The following is a 17897-nucleotide window of genomic DNA, read 5'->3' as shown; positions in this document are numbered from 1 at the left end:
TATGTTTTGCTTCGGTTTGGTATAGCATGGATCAAGGAAAGGGTGGGCATACTTTCATGATAAATTGAATAGCATGTGTACATGTGTTCTTTTTTAGGGTAAGTGAAAAATACTAAAATTACAGATCAAAATGACGTATGAAAAGGACATACCCAATACTAACTTCTTCACGATTGAAGATTACTAGTATAATGATTTGAGATGTCTTATAAAAACTGTTACTACATGTACAGGTATTCATACCTAAAACCTTTATTGAGAACTAAGGACAATTTAAATTTTGGCTGCCTGTTAAAAATGCCTTGCTGAAGCATTGTAAATATTAAAATCGAAAAAATATTTTGTTTACCAAAATCCTGACCATACCCCTTTAAAGCTTTTTGATGAAGTCAATACATGGTTCTATAGACCTGATGACATTATATCGACCGAGGACTGAGCCTCAGGTTGATAAACTCTCATCAGTTCTTTAAAAAAAAATACCAAAAGGCTATAATTATTTGATCATGATAAAATAAAAACTAATTATCTGCAACATATGAAGAATATTAAAGTAAAATAACTGGTTCATAATATATTGGCGTTAATTTTGCTATTGTGACGCATGCCAAAACAAGTGTTTTGTTTAATTTGTTTAGTATAGAAAGGTTTATTATTTTTGAATTCTATTATTGGTAAAGTAATTTAAAGGTTTATAACAGAATTAATTACACGATCACCTGACAGCAGGGGCGTATATACTATGCATCCCTGGTGACAGCAATCGACCAATCACATGCTTGGAAAAATACAATACAATCATAAAATAAAATGTCGCACACCGTCCAAATAAATAGCATGAATATTGTTAAAGCGAAATCGTTTGCATTAAATATGAGTAGCACTTTGTCATTGCAAAAGTAAAGGCGTGTCATGTGATTTTTAATTCGTTAGGTTTTTATTACCTGTATACATAATTTATGCAGATTGTTTAATTCCATAAATGTTTCGGCTTCTAACCGATAATATGAGATATTAGAGCGATAAAAATTGTCTTGTTTATGAATGATATGTAAAACTGCAAGGACACGAGACTGTAAGTCTGTTTAGGCTAGTAGCCTTGTTTTACCAAACATGACGTGAAATGTATGAACTGAAATTACTTCGCTGATATTTTCTATTGAGAATGGTTATAAGGAATGTAAATCAACTAGAGATATCGGGTAAAACTCTTCTAAATTAGTACAATTGTCAAAATAAGATTCTCTCTCGTGTGCATCTTCCCATGTTAAGGGTTTCTGATCCGCACCTCTCCGGTCCAATCCGCTCCGCTTCTTGTGGGAAACGGAGTGGACCGAAAACACCTGGCTAGCGAAGATGTCGTGATCGTGCGCAGAATTATGGTAAAATCATGTGAATTTTAAAAACTAGCTTTCTCTTTAAATCGTTATCATATAGATGGAAGAAAAGAGAGTAAAACGGAAATTCTGAATCCTAATTGATTATATTTTTCTAGCAACAGTATCTACAATTTGATGAGTGATGACTAAATTCTGTTTGTCCAGGAAGAATGAGTGTTAATGAGTTTGTATGCATAGCACTAGTGTGAGGTAGGTGATTTATCACTGTTTATGTAAGGAAATCCAACCAGTGATAGAAGAAATATTAGTGAAACAGAAACTGAGAACATTTGAATAAACTATTTGTATTCAAAGAATGAGATCCCGTTACGCATGGTAGCGGTCACTTTTTTATAAAACGAAATACCCGGTATATGGACTTTGAAGATTTTGGGTCAAGAGTGAATAAAAAATGACACACATTCGGATTAGTTATTCATTGGAATGATTAATGCACAATCTATGATATTTTAGACCCTATATAAAAGTTACAATCCGTTCTGGGTTGTGACCCTCTCCTTAGAATAACTAGAAATGAATATATCGAGTGATCTTAATTCATTAAAAGCTGAAGAATGAAAGAATATTAATCATGTTATATTAATGGTAAAAATCTTCAAAATGTTAAACAATTTTTTTTCCATGAAAAGTTCTCAATAGCAGAGAAACGTTTTGCTGATAGACCGTTCCTTTAAAAATTGGAACACTTTTGTTATGCAATTGTACTTTATACACTAAAACTATTTTAATAAATCAAAAATCGCTTTTTATATCTTCTATTTGTATTTTAAAATGTATTTCACATATATAAAAGAATATAAAACACAAACTACACTAAAATATATATACTGATAATGTATATAAAGCATTTTTCAACAACAAAATACTTACTATACGAACGAAAAATATGAAATGCAGATAAATGAAGCGAAATGTTGTAACGTTTTCCGTCCCATAAGTTGTAGACAATCTCATATGTCTTTTCACATTTTGCATTATTGTAAAGAAACTGTTAAATCAGTTGCATACAAGAAATCAAATTGACGCAAGCGTCAAATGGGCCGCAAAAAATATGATTGTTGTATAAATCATTGGTTGTTTACGTAAAAACACACCACAAAGAAGAAAATAAGAGTTGGTTGTACTAATTTTTAAGGTAAATTTTAATATACTTTCAGCAACTTGTTTTGAAGTTTAACATTTTACTATTATCATAAAGAATCGACTTCGTTACTGTAAGCATTTCTAACGGAAATTGTATGATCATTGCCATAGTATGAAGTAATGGAGAACACATTGATTTTTACATTACTTTAATAAAAAGTACAACTCGTCATTTTTCTCTTGGAGATTATGTATTTCAAACCAATTTGGTTTTTTTGTTGTTGCATTGTATTGAATGAAAACTTAATGACTAATTTAGGTGATCGAACTTCCTACCCTCCCTTCGGGAAGATTATTATATACACATTTTTTGTAATGTTGGTAAACTGAACTTCCATCCAAGTCATTCTATATTAATACACTTCCGATGCATAACATCGTACATTGCAATTATTCCTAACATGATTTTGTTCTAAGAGAAAACTGTAAATATTTTTTTTTCATTAATTGGAGGTAGTGTTAAAATTTCTGCTCTTAAGGTGGTATGGGGACACCTGTCGATATCAATGTGGATAAAAGTACATTATAATCAAAATACTTTAACCGGTTTAGAATTTATAAATTGTACAATATTTGACCAAAAATGTGTTTTATTATTATTTTTTTTTTTGGAAAGGTAAAAATTATGAAAACTCCAGTAAGATTCGAACTAACAACTTGCGGATTCGTAGGGAACGCTCTGAATAATTATGCTACGCTAACAAGTATGAGAAAGAAAAAAAATGTTTTAAAATCATTCTTGATTTTATAGTTTAATTAAGGTAGCGTTAAAGTTTCTGCTTTCAAAACAATCTAAATGCCTAAAAGTATATGATTAAGCTCAAAATGCATTCCATATCACTGCTTTATAGATGTGGCACATACATACTTATATATCTATTTCTTCAAATGACCTAAAACTTTGTTGCATAATGATTTACTTGTCATTACTACTCTGTGATACTTTATAAATACTTTGTTGTAGACATATTGTTCTCTGAGGTATTGTTAATAGTTGGAGGACAGTCATCACAAAACATTTTATGTTTTTTATTTGAGTGAAATATTCTGATATGATGACTTTGACTCGACATTATGTTTTATACCCTTATGCTCTACACTTTTCGAATAAATGACCAGTTTTATATCTTATTATTTTCAGTTGAATTCTTATAATAAGAACATATGAAGACAGACATAAAGGACAATTTTAGTTTGAGGATTCGTTAATCAGGTCGGGTACACTACCTTATATGGATAGCATTAATTAACATGTGACAATATTTACGTCAAAAAAGTTCTCCAATCCACTGAATGAGTCGCAAAGCATGACGGTCTGCTACATGTTTACTTTTCAACACATACACGTGGTTTGTGGCTGTTTTATACACAATATTTAATTGCTTGCAGGAAAATTTGTACAGCTTGATTTTTACTTTAGAAGGTAAAAAAGGAAAGATTACTTACCGTAGACATTGTTCCATGCTCACATTGAAAAATACTGTTGTTTTAATTATCAATTGTTGCTTCAAAGATCGATCAGTATCAATAGACTGGTATACATACGCATACAAGTACAAGCAAATTTTGATAAGGAAAAACTGCCTATGTGTTTATTGGTGACTTAATTATTGTACACCATTAATAAATGTAGGTAATTGTACATTTTTAACATACATAAATAGCCACGATAGTAGAAATGCACAAATATACAAATACAGAAGTACAAGTTATGTATCGTGTAGTATTTTGTACACTAAGCATTCTGATGAGTGTCACCGAAGAAACTTAAAATTTTACTGATAAATTGTCCCAAACCTGGGGTATCACGTGAAAAACGTACTCACTGCTTCTAATATAATAGGACGTACATCTCTTTCGAACTTTGACAATGATGTATTTAGATGGGTTGATATAAGGCCTCATAGGCAATATTTTCCAAATGTGAGCATAGAAATGAAAGATCAGACATGATTTTCCATGTTTATTTCATTAATTATGAAAAATATTTGAAAATGAGTTTCCAAAGGACAATTCAAAATGGTAATATATTATCAGTACGCTTTGTATACACTGAAACTTGTAGTAGCCCACAATGCCTTGCAACTCATTCACCTGATTGGTTTGGCAATAAAGGTAAACAAATACCTAATTTTGTATGCAAATTTATGCCGACGTCACAAAATCTAGTGGTCTCGACCTGTTAATGTAATTACTTATAAAACTACAAATAGAATGTAAATAAAAATGCAACATTACCAGGGATTCGTCATCCTAATAATTTATATAACGACAAAATATCATCTCACTATTTTTCAGACCATTAATAATGTTTCATGGCAGTATACGTGGGTAAAAAAAAAATACGAAGACAATTGGGCTGTCTATCGTAAATTTTTCATAAAACTCACAAATTACAGATTATGTTATGCAACAACACATATTTTATTGATATACGAAGTTCCATTCCATTTGATGAAAAGGTTATTTCAGTTAACCGATTTTAAAATCAAAATGTTTTGTCACCATGGCGCACGGTAACGTTGAAAACACGCACGTACAGTTTACACAAATATCCAATCCTTATATCACACTCAGTCTTTTGTGCTTTTCAACATACAATTTAAATCGGCACTCTATCACTTGACGTCTAATTTGTTCACATTTGTTCGAAAATCATAAGTTTGTTCCTCGAAGTTTTCTTATTTTTTACAGCATGTCTCTTCGTTTACAGTAAGAAAATCCCTAAATGTCAGATGACGTTGTTTATTCTTTTGACAAAATATTTACCGATATTCTACTCTCTTCCGGTCTGTTTGATGTCCAAAATACAGTTACCACAACCCCCACAAATGTGTAAGAGTTAAACACAAATGTGAAAATAATTATTAACTTACTTTCCCCACCATTGAGCAGTTACACGGTTTTTATCGGCTTTTTTTCGAGTTAAAGTCATACTGTTTATACTTTTCGTTGCGCCGTGACGTCCGGCGACGTCAACGTTTTTAGTCAATTTTAAGGACGACTAAATGTCTTTAGTTACTGATATCTGTTTAACAAATCTATATTTCCCGTCATTATTTGGTATAAAGAATATCATGATAATTCCTCATTTTAGGTTTCAATATTATTTGGTTATTTGGTTATTTGCCCAATTTATGGAGATATTACTTTCAACATAATATGGCTTATTGTTGACATAACACTAAATTTGACCGTGCACCGTGACCTCATTTTGTAGGATTAGATTCTAAATAATTCTTAAAAAAATAAAGGAATATATTAACTTTTTTATTTCAATTATTTAAATACCGGGTATGTCTACTTTTAGAAGCTATATGGCGTTAAATAACATAGCTATGGCAAAATTCTTCGTATTTTTTTATGGACCCTCGTATATAAAGGTCAACAATATAATATTTTCTAGATATATTCAGTATTATTTTACTCATTTTTGATGATGCCTAAGAAGATCTCCCCCAGCAGCTATAATTACAACTAGTGACATTTTTTCTAATGTAATCCGGAAAAGACCCAAAATTTGGACCACAACACCGTTCTTAATCCACATGTACTGCTCATCGTTCCTGCAATTCGAAAGCTGTGGGTGAAATTCAACTTAACCGGAAGACTTAAGTGTTAATGTAATCCGGCAAAGGCCCAGATCTCGGACCACAACATCGTTCTCAACAATTTGAGAGTTAGTTGAACATCAACCACTTGAGAGTTAGTTGAACATCAACCGACAAGACAATTGAAAAATGTGCATTACATCCGCTGAGCTTTTGATGCATCATTCCCGCCTTATAATTCTTAGATCTATGGAACCCTTTAGCAGCATGTGACCAACGCACAAACGAGTTGGTCTTAAAGGGAATTAAAATGTATATTTCTTTTTATGTCATCTACTCAATCGTCTTTAAGACTATATAATTACACATGAAGATTATATAGATAAGAGCTTATAGCGAGACAACTTGCATTATAATACACATACAATTCAATCACTGCCTTAACATAATTACTAGTATACCCATATGTGTACAAAGAGATAAACAAGATTTCATCTATTTTTTATGATAAATGAGATTTTTATAAGCAAGTGATAATTATACTCTTTATGCTTTATATGCTGAAATATTTGCTTTTCAAACGACCAGTTCTTCAATTTGGGATTACTGTTTATCTTTTCAATTGGATTATGGTAAACATTTTCAACTCTTCTTTATAATATATTTGCTTTAAGGTGGCTCTATACACCACTTTTTGATGACGCAGTACGCAAAAAAGTAAATCTGAAAGCATGTATTTCCGGTACTGGCCGATTTAAATTTCTCGATACAGAAAGAGCGAAACATGTTGATGTTGCAAACCCTCAAGGGTACGTTTGGTTTTAAATTCTGTTCGACATGATTTGCATGAGAGACTGTTGTACAAATACATTTACCATTTTTTCAGGTTAAATACTGAAATCTGATTGGTTTAGACGTAGTTGATATTCTGTTCTATTACCCTCAGCGTTAGCAACGCACTTGGCAACGGGTAACACAACGAATTGTTACATGCGCGTAAATTATGCGCGTACGGTTCGCAATAGACTGAGTTCATGTCATTCCTCTATAAAAGCAGCACATTTTTGTTTAAAATTAAGACATTCAGTATTATTATATAAATAGTGCCTGTTTGGGAGGGTAACAGTTGAAATTGACACCCCGAGAAAACCATTGTCAACCGACGCGAAGCGGAGGTTGACAATGGTTTTCTCGGGGTGTCAATTTCAACTGTTATCCTTCCAAACAGGCACTATTTATTTTGTTATACTGAATGTCTTAATTTTTAAGAAAATTTTACTGCTTTTATATAGGAATAACGTGAATTCTACAGAGAACCGTACGCGCATAATTTTCGCGCATGTAACATTTTTTAATGTTACCCGTTGCTAAGTGCGTTGTTAACGCTGAGGGTAATAGAAAATATTATTAACTGCGTCTTAACCAATCAGATTTCAGTATTTAACATGAATGTATAACAAACATAAATAGTGCCTGTTGGGGAGGGTATAAGTTGAAATTGACACCCCGAAAAAACCATTGTCAACCGACGCAAAGCAAACAGGCACTACTTATATAGTACAATCTAACAAGACGAAGTTATTGTATAATGTGTTAAAAACTTTGTAATCAACGTGTAAGAAATATGTTCCAGGTAGTCATATATACAAACCATGAAAGAAATAAAGTGATTGGCTTATTTTAACAGATTAAATGTCATATTTTCAATTCAATCTGCCCAATAAAATCCTCTCTTTAAATGTCAACTTAACAATCATCACTATAAAAGCAGAAAACGATGAGAAATAAATTCATAAGATTCACTTAAAATCAAACATGAGGAGAAGAATTCAATGTAGCATTGTTGGAGAGACAATGGTTGGAAAAACTACCCTTTTGAAATCTTATGTCACGTGCAAACCGCCAGAAATCTATTCGCCAACAATTTACGACAATATCAAAGGTTTGTTTGTTATGATACATTTGATATAGTGATATTTTCAATTTTAAACACACATGTAAGAAATAAAAAAATGAATTTCCTAGATATTTATGTTTATGTTTTACTTAAATTTACCATTTTTATAATTTAGGATCTGTCGTTCTTGGCAAGAAAAAGTACAAAGTCAACCTCGTGGATACTGCAGGCCAGGTAAATACGAGATTTTTTGGGTCACAATTGCACAGAAAATAGACATTTAATTCTTTTTTACGTTTAAAATGATTTCTTAAAAAAATTTATTTGTATACGTTCATTTCATTTATTTTATTTATAGCACGAGTACTCCAATCTTTGTACCGCGACTTACAAAAAAAGCCGAGTGATCATCTTATGCTACAGTGTGATAGACAGACAATCGTTCGACCGAATTAAAACCTTCTGGATTCCCGAACTCCGAAAGAATCTGGGAAAACGCGTACCCATTGTTCTTACAGCCACGCATACAGACCTCCGAAATGACAAATATATCAAGAGATGCATAGAAGTGGTGTCGTCCAGCGAGGGGAAACAGTTGGCGGACAGTTTTGGGGCCAAAGGTTTTTATGAAATATCCAGATCCAACATTTCTCAAACTAATGACATTTTTGAATGTGCCGTCAAGGCTGTAGTTGGCGAGAAGAGGACATTGTTTACTATTTTTAAAAAAGTATTTTGTAATACCCGAAGAAATAAAAACTGACAAAAATATTTATGTTTTGCTTCGGTTTGGTATAACATGGATCTAGGAAAGGGTGGGCATACTTTCATGATAAATTGATCAGCATGTGTACATGTGTTCATTTTATAGGGTAATTGAAATATACTAAAATTACAGAGTAAAATGACGTATGAAATTGACATGCAGAATACTAACTTCTTCACGATTGAAGATTACTAGTATTATGATTTGAGATGTTTTATAAAAACTGTTACTTCATGTACATGTATTCATACCTAAAACCTTCAATGAGAACTAAGGACAATTTTTTCACTAGGGAGTGCGTACTTTCCGAATTTTACGACAAAATTTTCGGTGTAAAATATTTATATATAAACCCATTTAAAATGACATAAAACGCGATTGTCCACGAACTCTTTGGGCAACCCTTGTAGTTATGATTTACAAGAAAACAATACAAATGTTACTCAATATATAAGCAGTACAATATTTCCTTAATTATACGCGCCCTTCTCTAATCGATGCCTTTACTGAAACCGCAATAATCTTTTTTAAAACCCTTCATAATCAAATTTTCATATTTCATAAAGTCATGATAATCTCCATAGACTGAAAAAAAAAATAGATTTATTCTTTCAGATTACTCTATACAGTGTTAATTTCGCTAATTGTTTTTCCCACCATTCTACACTTGGAAACTGTTGGAGTCCAAACATACTTAGAAATAAACACTCCTTTTAATTAGTCATTTAAAAAATTGTAATGAATTTACCTAGTCTTAAATTCGTCAGCTGTTGAGGGCGAAGGGGCGAAAATAAAACAGAGCGAACAATTTCTTGTTAACCTTATAGGATTTATAAGGTACATATATATATTGTTGGTATAAGAGTACTTTACATATATTCATAGGATATCAGGGCTGCGTTTTGCAAACGCACTTACGACTCACAGCCAAATTAATGAATGTTTATGAATCACAAATTAATCAATGTTTCATTTTAATGGCTGTAAAATATAGTTATAGAAATCAAGATAGATAAAAATTAATGGTTTTAAATGAACTTTGCTCATCAAAAAGCATTCCGTAAGACTAAAAATATTTATCACTTTGTCGTATGTTCGTTTGTAAAACACGACCCTGGACATTATCTTTAGATGAGGGATTGTTTTTGGCATCTTGATCACTAAATATTCAGAACAGGTAAATTGATCTAACGACATCATTCTTATAATTTGTTTTGTCCTTCAAGCGATTAAAACTTTAACGACTTTTTCATAATAAAATAAACGTGTAAGTAATAAACACACACTCCTTTTTAACGATTGTCTACTGCTAAACATAAAATAAGCGGGATATTGTGGAAATAATATACAATTAAAAGGGCATGGTCACGATTTTGGTCAAATTTTATTTTTCTGTTTTTATTTTTTACAATGCTGTAGGAATATATTTTTAATGATCAAATAAAATTTGGGTGCTTGTCGATGAGTTTTAAGCAAGACACAGGGCTCATTATCTTCGTCATGTAAACAAAGCTTGTGCCCTGTTTTTGTTTACATATATAGCTTCAATATACCAGTAAAAGTCTTTTTGAAGCATATTTGTCTATCTTCTTTTTCATTTTAAGCATAAATAAACATTTCATAACGACTAACGCATGCATTTAAAGTCTAAAACTGGAATTTTCACTTCAACATTCAAATTGTAAACAAAAGCTTTGTTTACATAGTGAAGAATTTTAAGCTCTGTAACTTGCTTATAACTCAACAAATGACACTTAAATTTTGGTTGCCTGTTAAAAATGCCTTGCTGAAGCATTGTAAACATTAAAATCGAAAAAATATTTTTTTTTACCAAAATCGTGACCATGCCCCTTTAAAGCCTTTTGATGAAGTCAATACATGGTTCTATAGACCTGATAACATTATATCGACCGAGGACTGAGCCTCAGGTTGATAAACTCTCATCAGTTCTTAAAAAAAAATACCAAAAGGCTATAATTATTTTATCATGATAAAGTAAAAACTAATTATCTGCAACGTATGAAGAATATTAAAGTAAAATAACTGGTTCATAATATATTGGCGTTAATTTTGCTATTGTGACGCATGCCAAAACAAGTGTTTTGTTTAATTTTTTAGTATAGAGAGGTTTATTATTTTTGAATTCTATTATTGGTAAAGTAATTTAAAGGTTTATAACAGAATTAATAACATGATCACCTGACAGCAGGGATGTATATACTATACATCCCTGGTGACAGTAATCGACCAATCACATGATTGGAAAAATACGATACAATCATAAAATAAAATGTCGCACACCGTCCAGATAAATAGCATGGATATTGTTGAAGCAAAATCTTTTGCATTAAATAAGAGTAGCACGTTGTCATTGCAAAAGTAAACTCATGTCATGTGATTTTTAATTCGTTAGGTTTTTATTACCTGTCTACATAATTTATGCAGGTTGTTTAATTCAATAAATGTTTCGGCTTCTAACCGATGAAATATGTAACATAATTCAATTAAAATATTAGAGCGATAATAATTGTCTTTTTTATGAACGATATGTAAAACTGCAAGGACACGAGACTGTAAGTATGTTTAGGCTAGAACGCCTTGTTTTACCAAACATGACGTGAAATGTATGAACTGAAATTACTTTGCTGATATTTTCTATTGAGAATGGTTATAAGGAATGTAAGTCAACTAGAGATATCGGGTAAAACTCTCCTAAATAAGTACAATTGTCAAAATAAGATTCTCTCTCGTGTTCATCTTCCCATGTCAAGGGGTTCTGATCCGCATCTCCCCGGTCCACTCTGCTCCTCTAGATCTTCCTGTGGGGAACGGAGTGGACCGAAAACACTTGGCTAGCAAAGATGTCTCGATCGTGTGCAGAATTATGGTAAAATCGTGTAAGTTTTAAAAACTATCTCTCTCTTTAAATCGTTATCATATAGATGGAAGATAAGAGAGTAAAACAGGAATTCTGAATCTTTATTGATTATATTTTTTCTAGCAACAGAGTATCTACAAGAATTTGATGAGTGATGACTAAGTTCTGTTTGTCCAGGAAGTGTGAGTGTTAATGAATTCATAGCACTAGTGTGAGGTATGTGACTTATCACTGTCCAGGTAAGGAAAACCAACCAGTGATGATAGAATTATTGATAGAACAGAAACGAAGAACATTTAAATAAACTATTTGTATTCAAAGAATGAGATCCCGTTACACATCGTAGCGGTCACTTTTTAATAAAACAAAATACCCGGTACATGGACTTTGAAGATTTTGGGTCAAGAGTGAATAAAAATGACACACATTCTGATTAGCTATTCATTGGAATGATTTATGCACAATCTATGATATTTTCGACCCTATTTAAAAGTTACACTGCTTTCTGGTTTGTGACCCTGTCCTTAGAATAACTAGAAATAAATATATCGAGTGGTCTTAGTTCATTAAAAGCTGAAGAATGAAGAAATATTAATAATGTTAGATTAATGGTAAAAATCCTCAAAATGTTAAACAATTTTTTTTCCATGAAAAGTTCTCAATAGCAGAGAAATGATTTGCTGATAGACCATATCTTAAATAATTGGAACACTTTTGTTATGCAATTGTACTTTATACACTAAAACTATTTTAATAAATCAAAAATCGCTTTTTATATCTTCTATTTGTATTTTAAAATGTATTTCACATATATAAAAGAAGATAAAACACAAACTATACTAAAATATATATATTGATAATGTATATAAAGCATTTTTCAACAACAAAACATACTATACGAACGAAAAATATGAAATGCAGATAAATGAAGCGAAATGTTGTAACGTTTTCCGTTCCATAAGTTCTAAACAATCTGATGTCTTTTCGCATTTTGTATTATTGTAGAAAAATTGTTAAATCAGTTGCATATAAAACACTTAAAAACCTGCAGGCATGTTCACGAACCTTTCCTAAGATATGACCTAAGTGTGTTCCTAAGAAAAGTTAAGAACATCCTAAGATCAACTTAGGACACGTCTTAAGATGTAGCTCGACGGTTACTTAGGAACATCTTAAGTTAGGATATCCTAACCTTCTACAACCATTCTTATTTTTCACAATTATTCATTCAGATCGAATTTGAGAGACTTGTGTATGGATGAATCATTAAACATTTTGCCAGAGAAAATTGTACGTCTTGGTAGTTAACACGAAAGGCCTAAAACCAGTAATTTTAATATATGCATTTTAATAATTTTACATTTACCTAAATAAATATCAGTAACCAATAACAATTTAGTGTGTTTTTCTTTAAAATACCCCCCCCCCCCAAAAAAAAAATAAAAATGAAATAAAATAAAAAATATTACAAGCGCCAAAAAATTCAAATAATTGTTCTTTTAAACAAAAAAAAAAAAGAAAATATTTATCAGGACAGAATTGGCTTACAAGTATGTATTGTCATTTCATAATTAACTTTGAGAATCTTGTCATTGAAGTATATGTAATATATAAACACGCGATTTTCATAGAATTTGAAACGTTACATGAGGAAACACATGTACTCTAACAAACACAACCAATTTCCCTTTAATCTGCAATATATAGAATACACGAATTTGTTAAATAAGAAATAAGTTGTAATATATTTCGAAAATATATAAATACAGTTCATTCAACATTACAAATGTTTTAAAGATTATTTTTTTCAGAATAAAGTGATAAAAATTAGGAATGATCATGCATGGTATATGTAACCCGATGTAAATTTACTTTTTATAGCAAAGGACATTTAAATAATTGTTATCAAAAAATATTATAATCAAAACAATGAATGTAACTCATTTAGTGTACAATGTAGATAAAAAAAAAATAAGTGAATAACTTTCAATCGTCAAACAGAGATAGTATTTGCGAAAAAAAATCTTAATTTGTCAGCTCCAAGGCAGGCATGTTGCAACGGGGAAGTGTTGAGCGTTCGGGGTCCCCCTCCACATCATTTTGCTAAAATGAACATACATGATATTATAATTGACTATGCCCCCCTCCTCCTCCCGGATTAGGAATTTAATGTTTGTCGAAAATGCTGGAACTGTGGAAAATATTGCCTTATCCTACCGGTCTTAAGAAAAGGCTTCACAACATCCCAATATCCCTAAAAACGTGATTTTATAGCTTTAGGATGGTCTTAGGACAAGGTAGGTGATGTCTTAAAGTTAGAACAAAGTTATGGCGGTTCCTAAATTTAGGAAAGCTTCGAGAAACAGACTTAAGACTAAGACGTATCCTAAGATGTACTTAATACACACCATAGTCCTATATGTAAGACAGCTTCGTGAACATGTCTGCTGAATTTGACTTTGATTAATACAAACCATGAAAATTTATTTAAACGCATCAAAGAAAGTAAAATAAAATCCACCATTTTTGTAAAAGAAAATTATTGAAATAAGTGAAACTCAAGTTTTTTAGGTATTTTTTCTCAATGTTGGTTTATTATTGATATATTTAGACAGCATCCCTCTCATATAAAACAAATAAGGGTAATCGAATTTTTAAAAGAATTCGAAAATATGTTCCACATATAAACCTAACTTACGTAGCGCTAAGCAAAAAATATAAATATAAATAAACATAAATAATAAAGAAAAAAATAAAATAAAATAAGGAGCTGAATACATACGCAAATGTAATAGATGAAAATTATATGCATTGAAACGATACTTTTTAATAGGTAATATTTCGTATATGCTTATTTAAATGAACATTATCAGAGGCATAAATACGTTGTACTTTCATGCCAATCAAATATGAAGAGAAAGGGGCCATGTTTTAAAAATTATAAATGTGCCACTGTTTCTTTGTGTTAAACCATTTAGTCTTGTCAGAATAATTATTTGCGATTTTAAAGGGAAAACATCAAACTCATATCAATTTCCAGAGAAATATTAAGATGTATGACGTTGTGGATGAAATTTCGTGAAGACTAATTAACTGCAATTAAAGAAGTAAGTGGTATGCAACGCCCTGTATAAATCAAATAGAATGCGATAAAATTGTTTACCCTTTTACAAAGAAAAAAGGAGTAGAAATCCATTGCTTTGAAGCTATAAATTGCTCGATTATTTTGTCATGTTATCAAAGTTCTTTTTCTTCAATTTCTATGTCATAATCAATTTTGATCCGTTAAATATTGAAATCTGATCGAAATCACGTGTTAACAATGTTCTTCTTTCAATAAAACGACAGAGTACAAAAGTTCAACTATATTGCCCAAAACATATTTCTGGAGAACAGAATCTAAAAAAAAGTTTTGTTAATGTCCATGGCCATTGACGAAATAATAAAGATGAAAGATAAAGATGTTACAAACCAAATGTATTTGACTTTACATTTTGAACAAAAATGGTTTTTAGTAACAGAAAAAAATTGCTTTAGAAATTTGTCGATTACTGAACGAAAACAAAAAATCATTTTACTTTTATCTTTCTTAAAGTGTATGAATTTATTCTCTATGCCGTTTGCTAAGCACATGTGCAAATATTTTTGCATCAGTTGATTCATCAATGAAAAAAAAATTGTAATTTAACAACTTCTGAGTCATATTTTCTTCGGTGGTTTGTCGCTTTAAAGATATACCTTCATCTTAAACAACACATTACTTATTCTAAGATGTTTTGTACAATTATCGACTGCAGTAACGTATCATCTGAGCCAATACTCATATAACGATACACAGATCATTAAGAGAAAACGTTAATGAGTGTTACTCAACCTGTCAATTAAGCTATCAGTAATGTACACCCCCACAAAACTGTACAGCCTATTTACTGCTCTGATCTCCTTACCAGTATCAATCATTGAATGAGGGGTTTACTCGTAAGATCGGCGACAATGCCTTAATTCTTCATTGGCCCCTTTGATTTTCTTTCTCCATAGGTCATCTAGAGCATTACACAGTAATTCAAAGGGTCAGTGGAAGTAATTTATCTGTTCTGTGCTTTGCTGTAGGCCATTTTCATCGTACGCTTTGTCACGAAGGTCCCTTTTTTTTCTCTCAGAATATTTCAAAAATGGATAGCAACCGCAAATCTACGTCTTTCAATGAAATTAATTCTTTGGATAGGTATATGCATTCGGTGACGTTCTAATTTTAATGTAAATGAACTTTATTTAAAGTACTAAATATTCCGATTACCGTGTGTGGAAAGAGAGAGAGAGAGAGAGAGTTGATTGATTTTGTATCGTTTTGTGTAGACCTATTGTCTTCATTCCGTAGACAAATGATGTCGCTTCGAAAACCGGACGAACACCCAGTTCGAGTAAATACCACGCCTGTGCTCAAACTATCCCCACTTTTATTTTAGCTGGAATAGTTAACTATAATTTAAATATACCACACCCTAAATTTGACAAAGATTGAGAATAATTTCGTGTATTCACGACTAATTTCAATCTTTAACGGAACAATCATTAATTAAGATATTTAATTTCTGTTTAAGCTTAGATTGTTGAAGTTTAAAGATTTTTTAAATAAAATCTATTTAAAGAAATCGTTCCAATCAAAAGCTTTATTTTGTTGACAGTTCGATAAAAGGTTATTAAAGTGGGATAAAAGCCATGTATTTTGTAACAAGGAATTTTAATTCGATACCTGTCAATACCAGCCTTTTAAATTGAGTTAGAAAAATGTCAAAAGAGCAGTTCAATAGATTTTAGTGCACGGCACGTAGCGCATTTAAAAAAAAAGATATATTTTCATTTACCCAAATGCAAAATATAATTTTTTAAAAAGAAAAGACTTTATTCAAATGATATTTGAAAGACGACTTTCGTGTATTTTCGTTTAATTTGGAATTTTTAAGTGTTTATCTTGATATTATTTGAGTCAATTCAAAGGCAATGCACAAAAGTATTTTTTGTATTTCCAACAATCTGTGCTGCTTCATCAAGCTTATATTTCCAAAGATAGTTCTAAATGTGAAGTATAGCAAGCAATAATTTCCACAAAATAATAATAAAAACACATATAATGTTTACTCCAGAGGAGAAAATAATGTGGAATACATTTTATTTTTCTACATTTAAATTTACCGTTTTCAATAATGTAACCTTCGGATAGTTCTTAGAATAAGGTTGATTTGTTCGTCTTTATTTATTTTTTCTTAAAGGGGCATGGTCACGATTTGGGTCAAATTCTATTTTTCTGTTTTTATTATTTACAATGTGTTAGGAATGCATTTTTAATGATCAAATGAAATTTAAGAGTCAGTCGCTCAGTCATAAACAAGATACAGAGCTCACATTTCTTTGTCATGTTAACAAGGCTTGTGCCCTGTTTTTTGTTTACTTGGGTTCAATTTGCCAGTAAAAATCTTTTTCAAGATGATTTTTCTATCTTCTTTTTCATTTTTATCATAAATTAACCGTTCCTAACGTTTAACATATTCATTTTAGGTCTAAAAGTGGAATTTTCACTTCAACATTTAAAATGTGAACAATTGCTTTGTTTACATAGCAAAGAATTTTGAATTATAAGAAACTCGCTTATAACTCAACAAATGACACTCAAATTTTGGTTGCCCATTAAACTGCGTTATTGAAGCATTGTAAACTTTAAAATCGGAAGAAAAAAAATTGACCAAAATCGTGACCATGTCTTTTTAAAAAAAATTCGTTAATTTGACCAGCAAAGTTTGTTTTTAAGAGCGCTGATGTATATTTGCTATAAGGTAAACAACAATTATGTTACTAATTGTATTTATGTGTTGAATGCTATAATTTTATTTGCTTATTTATTGTATTTTTCATGTTTATGTTTGATTAGATAAGTTGCATTTCTTTCCCAGGCCTTGTAGTGGTCGTTGGCCATATTATGTAATTTCCCAGTGGTCACTGTCCATGTCTATTTTTAGCCCAAATTCTTAGTCTAAAAACCTCCCAGTGACCAATTATGTAATTGTTAAAAATCCAATGGTGAAATTCTCCCCAAATTTAATTTAATAGCCAATCAAATTAAGCGATACGGTCACGTGGTTTGATGCGGTCAGTATCTGACCGGTGAGATTAGGGTCATTCTGTCTTCATCTCTGAGAGTGTTAGCACGAGTAATGTTTTAAAGGTAAAATCCTTACCTATGCACGCGTGTACAGAACTTATACTA

At 31.1% G+C, this 17897-nt stretch overlaps 1 non-coding gene across 1 annotated transcript; it reads left to right on the top strand.

Annotated features, from left to right (window-relative positions):
* Window positions 1–7583: 7583 nt before the first annotated feature.
* On the top strand, window positions 7584–8749 carry LOC105317565 (uncharacterized). The gene is made up of 3 exons (XR_010715108.1): window positions 7584–8036; window positions 8167–8225; window positions 8350–8749. It is a non-coding gene; the product is annotated as an uncharacterized protein (transcript).
* The last annotated feature ends 9148 nt before the right edge of the window (window positions 8750–17897 follow it).

The sequence above is a fragment of the Magallana gigas genome, chromosome 6, assembly GCF_963853765.1.
Source record: "Magallana gigas chromosome 6, xbMagGiga1.1, whole genome shotgun sequence".
Lineage (NCBI taxonomy): Eukaryota > Metazoa > Mollusca > Bivalvia > Ostreida > Ostreidae > Magallana > Magallana gigas.
This window is presented reverse-complemented; position numbering and strand designations above follow the sequence as displayed.